Raw genomic sequence first — 9,550 nt, 5'->3', positions numbered from 1 at the left:
GCGCCCTTCCCCAGTGCAAAGGCCCGGCGCCTGCACTCGTTTCCTGCAGGAGAGGTGAGGCCCAGGTGGGAAAGGAGAGGGTGCTGGTCTCGCGGGGCTGGGCGGGGCGGGGACCTCAGCTACAGCCTTCCGGAGGAAAGGCCCGGCAGGCCGGAGGGCGGGTCAGCCAAGGGCACCGGCATCTGCCCGGACCGTGGGGCGAAGGTCCGGGCCCGCCTTGCTCGGCCGCGGTGGCGGGGCTTAGCCCAGTAAGAGACGAATTCCTGGGAATCCCGGGCGCTAAAGTTGGAGAGAGGTGCGTGCTGGGGCGGGGAGGTGGTGCCCGCCCACTCCTAGGGTCTGCTTCTGGGCGCCGCCTTCCAGGCGTTCTGTTTGGCAGGGCGCAGCCTGTTGGCCGCTCAGGGGGAAGGGCTGGGTATGTTTGAGGAGCAAAGCTCTGAGAAATGAAGGGATTGCTTTACAGTTTGATTTCACGTTCTGATGGAATCATTAATTCGTGGAGTCCTGGCGTCTACCCTGTCCCTGGCGCTTTTCTAGATGTGTGGGATATATCAGTCCAAAAAATGTTTCCCTGTCGAGCTTAATTCTGGCGGAGAAGACGCAGTAAATGTGTATGATATACATATGCATAATTGATGTATATGTAATTTACATATACATAATTTTATATATTCATAATTTGATAAATGGTATAGGAAAATTATAGGATAAGGCTTGGGAAGTGGAATGGGTATCCAGTCGTGAATTTAAATAGGGTGATCAGAATTGATTTCATTGAGAAGTTAGCATTTAATTAAACAGTCATGCATCCCTTCAGAACAGTCACCTACTGAGAAATGAGTCATTAGGCGACTTCTTCCTTGTGTGAATATTGTAGTGTGTGCTTACACAAACTTGGATGCTACAGCCTACTACACAGCTAGACTAGCAGGTAGAGCCTAGTGCTCCTAGGCTACAAACCTGAACAGCATGTTACTGTACTGAATACTAGAGGCAGTCTGAACACAATGGTATTTGCGCATCTAAATATAGGAAAGGTACAGTAAAAATATGTATTATAGTCTCATAGACCGCTGTCGTGTGTACCCGTCTGTCCTGGGCTGAAAGGTAGTTGTGGGGCGCATGACTATTTAAAAAGGAGGTGAGAGAGATCCACTGCCCTGGAGATGAGGGAAGTAAACAGGATCAACTTATTAGATAGCATATTGTTGATTAAAGAAAAAAATCATTTTGAATAATCAACAGACCTGGCAAAATTATCACTTTGGGCAGTCTGTACATGTTCATTAGTAGCCATCACTAACCACACATTTTTCCTATTCAACAGATAGGCCCAGCAAATGTTGACTATGTCTAAAATTTAAGAATATCATTGGGTGGGGTAAAAACTGATTAGTAGAGCAATAAAGTGAAGGAAACTTTATATACAGAGAGTGGGGAATGAATAGTGAACTTGGTGCCACTGTCCTTCAGAAATTAGGAGTCGGAGATGAGTTTGGTCTTTATTTCTGTATTTTGCCCTTTGTTATGCTTTTTCTGACAAGCTAGTAATTTCCAATTTGTTTTTCTCTCAATACAAGAGTATGGGGCAAAAAGAGAGTGTTCTTTCTCATGGATTTGCTGACCAATCAGTAAGGTGGTACTGTTGTTTTAGTGTCGGCGATCTCATTCTTCAGTCATCATAAAACATAAGTATGGATGCATAAAAACAGAAGCAGAGCAGAGACACAGCTAAGGAGGGGTGTATGCTCATTAACCAGCTAATGAGCGTTTCCCAACCATTTGTTTGCTTGGTACCTGAGGTTCTCAATTGGGCTACTTAAGGATGTCATGAGTAGGAAGTTTGTATTTGGTTTCCACATCCTGTCCAAGGCTAACTTTGGGCCTCTATTGTCATTGTGGGTTTTTATTATCCTCTTAATATGCTTAAGGTCCCCAGAAAGGGGAATTGCATGTTACACGTTAACACAGCTCAGTTGACCCCCTTCCTTATGATCAGTGAGGAGTCTAGGAGTTGGCGGCGTCCTCAGGTACTGCCCTTTGACAGAAGGCAAGAGGGCATATCCTTCCCTCAGCAGGCGTTGGAGTGCCCACTGGCAAGTGGCCAGCCCTTCGGTTGACTTTTCAGAGGCAGGATTTCTTGGAAATAACCTTACCATTTCTGGTTCCAATCTTTTTGAAAAAGAACAACAACAAAAAGCTATAGTATCTAAATTGGCGTTACAAAGTAGTCTTGTGATTGTTTTGTTTATGTGGGAGTGGGGATGAGGAGGTTATGTTTTAAATACATGAATGGTTATTTTCTTACTAGAAACAAGGAATTTGGGTCTAGAGTAACCCTGTCACTCTTCACAAGCCATTCCAGACTCAGGTGTTTTCAAGCTCCCGGACACATGGGACAGTCCAGTAGAGTTCTAGGGCAGGTGAGGTGGTCCTTAAGAGGTCCTCTAGATAAGTGCTTTCATTCATTCACTCCCACTCTTTCTCTTCTGTGTTGGGCAGACATCCTGGGTCTCTTCTCAGGGAGGCCAGTTTCTGTCTCAGGACTAGAAATAAACTAAAAGAGGTACCAGATTTAAGTGAGCTCATTTGTGTGAAAAGGGAAGAACTGAGGAGAAAGGAATTCATTTCAAATTTTCCCTCTAGACAGTTTCATAATCCAGATTGTAGAAGTCATTACAGTTCAATTACTATATATATATATATATATATATTCCTAGCCTGCTGTATGCTGGGCCCTTTGCCAGATGCTAAAGATATAAAAAATGAGCAAGACTGGCTGCTCCTGGGCAGCTTGGGCAAATAGATAATACAGATGAGGAAATAAGGTGTTAAGTGCTAAGATGAGCTATCTGTACTGAACTGAGAACACAGGTATGGGAGCAATAAAGGTTGCTCCCTTAGCTGGATGGAGGAAGCAGAGAGAACCATAAAGTGTAAAAAAGAAAATGCCACATCTGAAACATATCAGTAAATTGGCAATTTAATGAAGAAAAGTAAAAAGAATGCTGAAAGTTTAACAGTTGGGAAAGGGGAACAAGCCATGCTTAAGCATGGAATTGCAGGAAATAGAATAGCTTAGGTTGCTAGAAAGAAAGCTGAAAGGATAAGTGTGGTCATAAATAGCAAGGGCTTTGTATGCCAGGTCAAGGACCTCGTGTCATAGCACAGTGGTTCTTCGAATCTAAGGGCCCAGTTTTACCAACAAACACACGTAAGTCACTGCACTTTATATTTTGTCAGTCTGCAAATGGTTCTTGATACAGGTAAGGATTATTGCATCTCTTGCTCTCACCTTGATGCTTACAGTGACCACAGCTACCCTCCTCTTCCCAAGTTGTGAGTAGGCTGGGAACGACTCCCATAGGCTGCAGCGAAGTGTCAGATCTGTAGGGTTCAGTCCACATCACGTTTTTGTTTACTCTCGATTTTATTGTAGGGTAATCAGGGGCAAAGGACTGAGAGTGGAGGCTGATCAGCCGGAGCATCTTTCTGGTCATTCAGAGGCCTGCTGGGGAAACCTTTGACCTTTGAGTTGGCCGGTGACCCTTCTTGCTCCTTCCAGTCTTCTACAACACCAGACCTCAGACTGGTGCCAGTTAATGGTGAAATTTGAAAAGCAGTGACAAATATGTAGCAAGATTTTCATATACATATAAGTCGATTAAATGGAAGTTCTATAGATTGTCTTTTTTTTTTTTCTTTTGGTGTCATAATTTCTTTTTTAGTATAATATTTAATAGTAGTAAGCAGCAATATTTAAATGTTCTTTCATGACAATTAAACATTGGCAACTCAAATATTGTTTTATCTTATTTTTTATTTTTATTTTTTTTTGAAATGGAGTTTTGCTCTGTCACCCAGACTGGAGTGCAGTGGTGCAATTTCGGCTCACTGCAACCTCCGCCTTTCAGGTTCAAGCAATTCTCTTGCCTCAGCCTCCTGAGTATCTAAGATTACAGGTGCCCGCCGTCACACATGGCTAATTTTTGTATTTTTAGTAGAGACAGGGTTTCACCATCTTGGCCAAGCTGATCTTGAACTCCTGACCTCGTGATCCACCTGCCTCAGCCTCCCAAAGTGCTGGGATTACAGGCGTGAGCCACCGTGCCCGGCCTTTTAATATTTTTGTTTTAGATACAGGATCTTCGTTTGTCACCCAGGCTGGAGTGCAGTGGTGCGATCATAGCTCACTGCAGCCTCAAACTCCTGAGCTCAAGCCATCCTCCTGCCTCAGCCTCCTAAGTAGCTAGGAGTAGCTGAGACTACAGGCACACACCACCACACTCAGCTAATTTTTTTTTTTTTTTCTGGAGATGAGGTCTTGCAGTGTTGCCCAGGTTGGTCTCGAATACCTGGTCTCAAGTGATCTTCCCACCTTGACCTCTCAAAGTATTAGATTTACAACCATGAGCTAGTTCACTTGGCCCAATTAAAAAAAAAAAGATTTTAGCAATTCATAAAATCCAAAAGCCAAGAAAGTGAACCATATACTATACCACCTCCCTCAGATGAGTACCTTCAAGCAAGAAGTTTACAAAATGGAGTGGATCTAGGCTAAATGCACAAAAATTTATAGAAAAGGTAATGTAAAAATTGGTAGAAAATAGCTCTCTAAAGATAGGCTTTTGCAAAGACATTACAAGAAAAGAATGCTATTGACTGATACCTCTTATGATTAAAGATGAGAAAATCCTTAAAAAATACGATGAGAAAATCCTTAAAAAATACTAGCAAGTCAAATCCAGCAACATATAGAAAGTGCAATGTACTTAAAGTCTAATGTACATTAAAGTATAATTTTCCTAAATCAATGGAAAGACATCCATTTTCATTGATCTGAATACTTAATATTAAGATGACAGTACTTTTCAAACTGATCTACAACTTTAACACATCCCTATCAAAATCCCAAGTGGTTTTCTTATAGAAATTGACACACAGATCCTAAAATTCATATGGAAATACAAGAAAACAAGAATAACCAAACAACCTTGACAAACAACAAAGTTTAAAACCTACACCTTGGGAGGCTGAGGTCAAGTCTGTAGTGAGCTATGATTGCACCACTGCACTCCAGCCTGGGCAATAGAGCGAGAGCCTGCCTTAAAAAAAAAAATCAAGAGCAGCAACAACAACAAACACTTTCTGATGTCAAAGTTAAAACAGACTTACAAGTAATCAAGAAATTGTGGCACTGGCATAAGTACAAACATATAGATCAATGCATTAGAATGGAGAGCCCAGACACAAGGCCTCATGCTTACAGCTCACTGATTTTCAACAAGAGTGAAAAGGCGTTTCAGCAGAGGGAATGGTGCTGGGACAACTAGATATCCACATGGAGAAGAATGAAGCTGAACCCATTACCACACACCATTTAAAACGCTAATCCAAAATGAGTAAAAGACCTAAATGTAAGAGCTAAAACTGTAAAACTCTTAGAAGACATGGGTGTAAATCTTCATGTACTTGGATTTCCTAGTGGTTTCTTACATATGTTATCAAAAACACAAGCAACAAAAGGAAAAACAGATGGGTTGGACTTCATCAAAAGTAAACTTCTGTGCTTCAAAAGACAGTATCAAAAAGTGAAAAGACAACCCACAGAATGGGAGAAAATATTTTCAAATCATAATCAGATAAGGAGCTTGTATCTAGAATATATAAAGAACTCTTACAGCTCAGTAATACGAAGACAACCCTATTAAAAATGGGCAAAGGACTTTGCCTTAGTCTGTTCTGTGCTGCTGTAAGGGAGTGACACAGACTGGTAATTTATAAAAAAAAAAAAGAGAGATACATTTCTTGCAGTTCTGGAGGCTAGGAAGTTGAAGATTGAGGGGCCCACATCTGGCCAGGCCCTTCTTGCTGCTTCATAACATGGCGGAAGGCAGAACAGCACACATGTCAGGGAAGGGGTGGCAAACTCATTCTTTTATCAGAAACCTACCCCCGAGATAGCAGCATTAATCCATCCATGAACAGAGCCCTCCCGATAGCCTAATCACCTCTTAAAGGACCCACCTCTCAACACTGGTGTGTTGGGGATTAAGTTTTCAACACATAAACTTTGGGGAACACGTTCAAACTATAGCTGACCTGAATACACATTTCTCCAAAGAAGATATCCAAATGGCCAGCAAACCCATAAAAAGATGCTCAACATCATTAGTCATCAGGGAAATGCTAATTAAAACCACAGTGAGATACCACTTGACGCCCAATAGGATAACTATAATTTTTTAAAAACCCAGATAATAGCAAGGGTTAGTGAGGATGGGGAGAAGTTGGGACCCATGTGTGCTGCTAGAGGGAGTGTAAAATGGTACAGCTGCTTTGGAAAGCAGTTTGGCGGTTGCTGAAACAAACATAGAGTTATATGATCCAGCAATTCTACTCCTAAGTATACACTCAAGATCATTGAAAACATAACATCCATGTAATTCATAATAGCTAAGAAGTAGAAACAACCCAAGCATCCTTCAACTGATAAATGGATAAACAAAATTTAATATAGCTATACAGTGGAGGAGTATTCAACTATACAAAGAAATAAGAGGACTGACGTGCTACAACATGGATGACCCTTGAAAACATGCTAAGAAGCCAGTCACAAAAGACTATATATATTACATGATTCAGTTTCTGTGAAGTCTGCAGAGTAGATAAACAGAAGAGACAGCAAGTAGACCAGTGCTTGTCCTGGGTACGGTTGGGGGCGGTGGAGAAGGGCTGGGGGAATTGGAAGGTGACAGCTAAGGGGTACACTTTGTCTTGAGAGTGAAAAAATATTCTAAATTTGATTGTGGGATGGTTGCACAACTCGATGCCAAAACCCGTTGAACTGTATGCTTGAAATTGGGTGAATGGTATATCTCAATGAAGCTGTTATAAAATACCAGGTAGGCTTTGGGGTATGCCTTATTTTCTCAGGGTGCTGAGGTGCTTCTGTTTGGCATTAAGTCTGTTCTGAGCTTACTGTCCTTTCCACCCTAGAGCTAAGCCTGTCTGCTGGATACCTGCAGCTGGAGCGCGGAAGGAGAGATTTCACCTCTTCTGGGAGTAGGAGACGCTACTTTGACACTCATGCCTTAGTGTGCTTACTGGAAGACAATGGTAATCCTCTCTCATTTGTCATTTAGTGCCTTAGAAAAACACTTTAAATTATGACTTCTCTTCTGGTTTCGTTTTAAGTTCTCATATTTCTCTCTTTTATTTTTTATTTGTATTTAATTTAATTAATTAATTTATTTATTTAGAGACAGGGTCTGGCTCTGTCACCCAGGCTGGATTGCAGTGGTGCAATCTCGGCCCACTGTAACCTGCCTCCCAGGCTCAAGTCATCCTCCCACCTCAGCCTCCTGAGTTGCTGGGACCACAGGCACATACCACCACGTCTGGCTACTTTTTGTATCTCTTTGACTTTTAAGCCTATGGGTAATCTTTTAATTAATCTCCATTTTTTAAGTCCTCATTTTTTGCTTGAGGACATTTTTGTTTCATCAATACAGTGGAGACTTTTCTCACACATGGTCTCTTTTTCAAAGTGAAGTGTATTTCTGTAACATCACCATGGAAGTACAGTGTTACAGGTAAAAATTTAGACATAAGTCAGCAAAGCTGAGGAATGATTCCTATGACAACAGTGTCTGAAGCACAGAAGTGATAGTTTTATTACTGTGCATCTTGTGTGCTTTTTAAAATCCTGTGAAATGGAAATGTTGTCGAGTAGCAGTTCTTGATAATTTCAACTTACTGTTCTTTTTTCTTTTTTCTCCTTTTTTTTGAGACGGAGTCTTGCCATGTCGCCTAGGCTGGAGTGCAATGGCACAATCTCAGCTCACTGCAACCTCTGTCTCCTGGGTTCAAGCAATTCTTCTGCCTCAGTCTCCTGAGTAGCTGGGATTACAGGCAAGTGCCTCCACGCCCAGCTGATTTTTGTATTTTTAGTAGAGTTGGAGTTTCACCATGTCGGCCAGGCTGGTCTCAAACTCCTGACCTTGTGATCCACCCGCCTCAGCCTCCCAAAGTGCTGGGATTACAGGCGTGAGCCACCACGCCTGGTTCTCTTTTTTCTTTTTAATAATCAGGCTAACATTCTCCCTTATTGCTGTTAAGGTAAAAGATTGCTCTGGTATATATGGTGTTCATTGAAAATGCACTTTAGACTTAGAATGTAGGGAAGATTCTCGTACTAAATCATATTTAGACAAATACACTGATTATAATTCTCTATATGGTGACACATTCTCAAAAATCAGAATTTCAAAATAGTGTAAATTATGCTTGTGAAATAAATTTCCCTGTGTTTTTACTTCATTGTGTAGTTATTTGTCCAGTTATACATGTTTGTGTCAGAAAAGCTATTCTCTGTAGAGGTGCTTTACATGCCTAAGACAAAGTGATGGAATGAATTATTCTGTGCTTTGTGGGAGAGAGCGGCTCTGGGCTTGAGCCTAACTCTGCAGACTTCTAGTTGCATAGCTTAGGAAGCCTTTCTCCCCTTCTCTGTTTCTATTTGCCCATCTGTAGTATGAGTGTAATAAGAATTCCAAAGATCTTTTTGAATATTACACAAGATAATATGCATGAATGAACTTTGGAAACACTGTCATATGCTGTGTAATAATTTTAACTTTTCCTGTCAAACAGTAGGCTTTTTTCGCCAAAACTTCTTTCAGTTCAGAATTTAAAAGAGAAAAGTAGAAGTGAGAGGGGAGCATGTAAAGTTACTCTGATAAGGCCAGGTGAGGTGGCTCATGCCTGTAATCTCAGCACTTTAGGAGGCTGAGGCGGGAGGATCGCTTGAGCCCATGAGTTCAAGACCAGTCTGTGTAACATAGTGAGAGCCTCTCTGTACCAAAACAAAACAAACAAACAAACAAAAAATTGACAAGCAGAAGTCTTCCTAGTTTTCTCGATTTTAAACCTTAACCCATGATGATTTGCATCTTTAAAGACCGTGCTGTGAGGACCGCACTGCAGTACGTGGTGTGGAGGGGGCTGTTCAATCCAACATGGATGAGTGGGGCGGGTGTCTGAGATGACTGGCTGAGTAGGAGGCCAGGAAGGACTTTTTAAGGCGTATTCTACCCTTTCTTTATCCAGACCTGTGTCTTCAGATTAACAATTTCTCATATGCCTGTGATCTCACTGACCCTGGTTCTGTCCTATTCCCTCGTGTCTACAAAAAATTAATTTCTGCCTCATAACTCAGTAGGTTTTCAGATTTCTACTTTTTCTTATCCCTTTCTCCTCCCACAAGTGGTTATAAAGTATATGGCTTTAGAGTTTGTTTTACAATCATCATAAGTTCTCTTTCTACCTTTATTTTTCTTTTCCTTTTTCTTTTTTTTTGAGACAGAGTCTCACTCTTTCGCCGAGGCTGGAGTGCAGTGGTGCAGTCCTGCCTACTGCAGCCCCCGCCTCCTGGTTTCAAGCGATCCTCCCACCTCGTCCTCCTAAGTAGCTGGGATTACGAGCTTACGCCACCACACCTGCATAATTTTTCTGTGTTTTTACTAGAGATGGGGTTTCACCATGTAGG

General features: G+C 41.7%; 1 protein-coding gene across 1 annotated transcript in view; it reads left to right on the top strand.

Annotated features, from left to right (window-relative positions):
• The first annotated feature begins 2 nt into the window (after positions 1-2).
• The window catches only part of MCUR1 (mitochondrial calcium uniporter regulator 1), a 33,660-nt gene continuing 24,112 nt past the window's right edge, over positions 3-9,550 (top strand). Inside the window, exons 1-2 of the mRNA XM_011962719.1 lie at positions 3-54; positions 7,000-7,119. The gene's annotated coding sequence lies outside the window, so the exon portion shown is untranslated. The remainder of the gene's footprint in view (positions 55-6,999; positions 7,120-9,550) is intronic.

This window comes from Colobus angolensis, unplaced genomic scaffold (assembly GCF_000951035.1).
Source record: "Colobus angolensis palliatus isolate OR3802 unplaced genomic scaffold, Cang.pa_1.0 Scaffold6, whole genome shotgun sequence".
NCBI classification, from domain to species: Eukaryota; Metazoa; Chordata; class Mammalia; order Primates; family Cercopithecidae; genus Colobus; species Colobus angolensis.
Note: the sequence above shows the minus strand (reverse complement) of the source record. Positions and strands in the feature narration are given on the sequence as shown.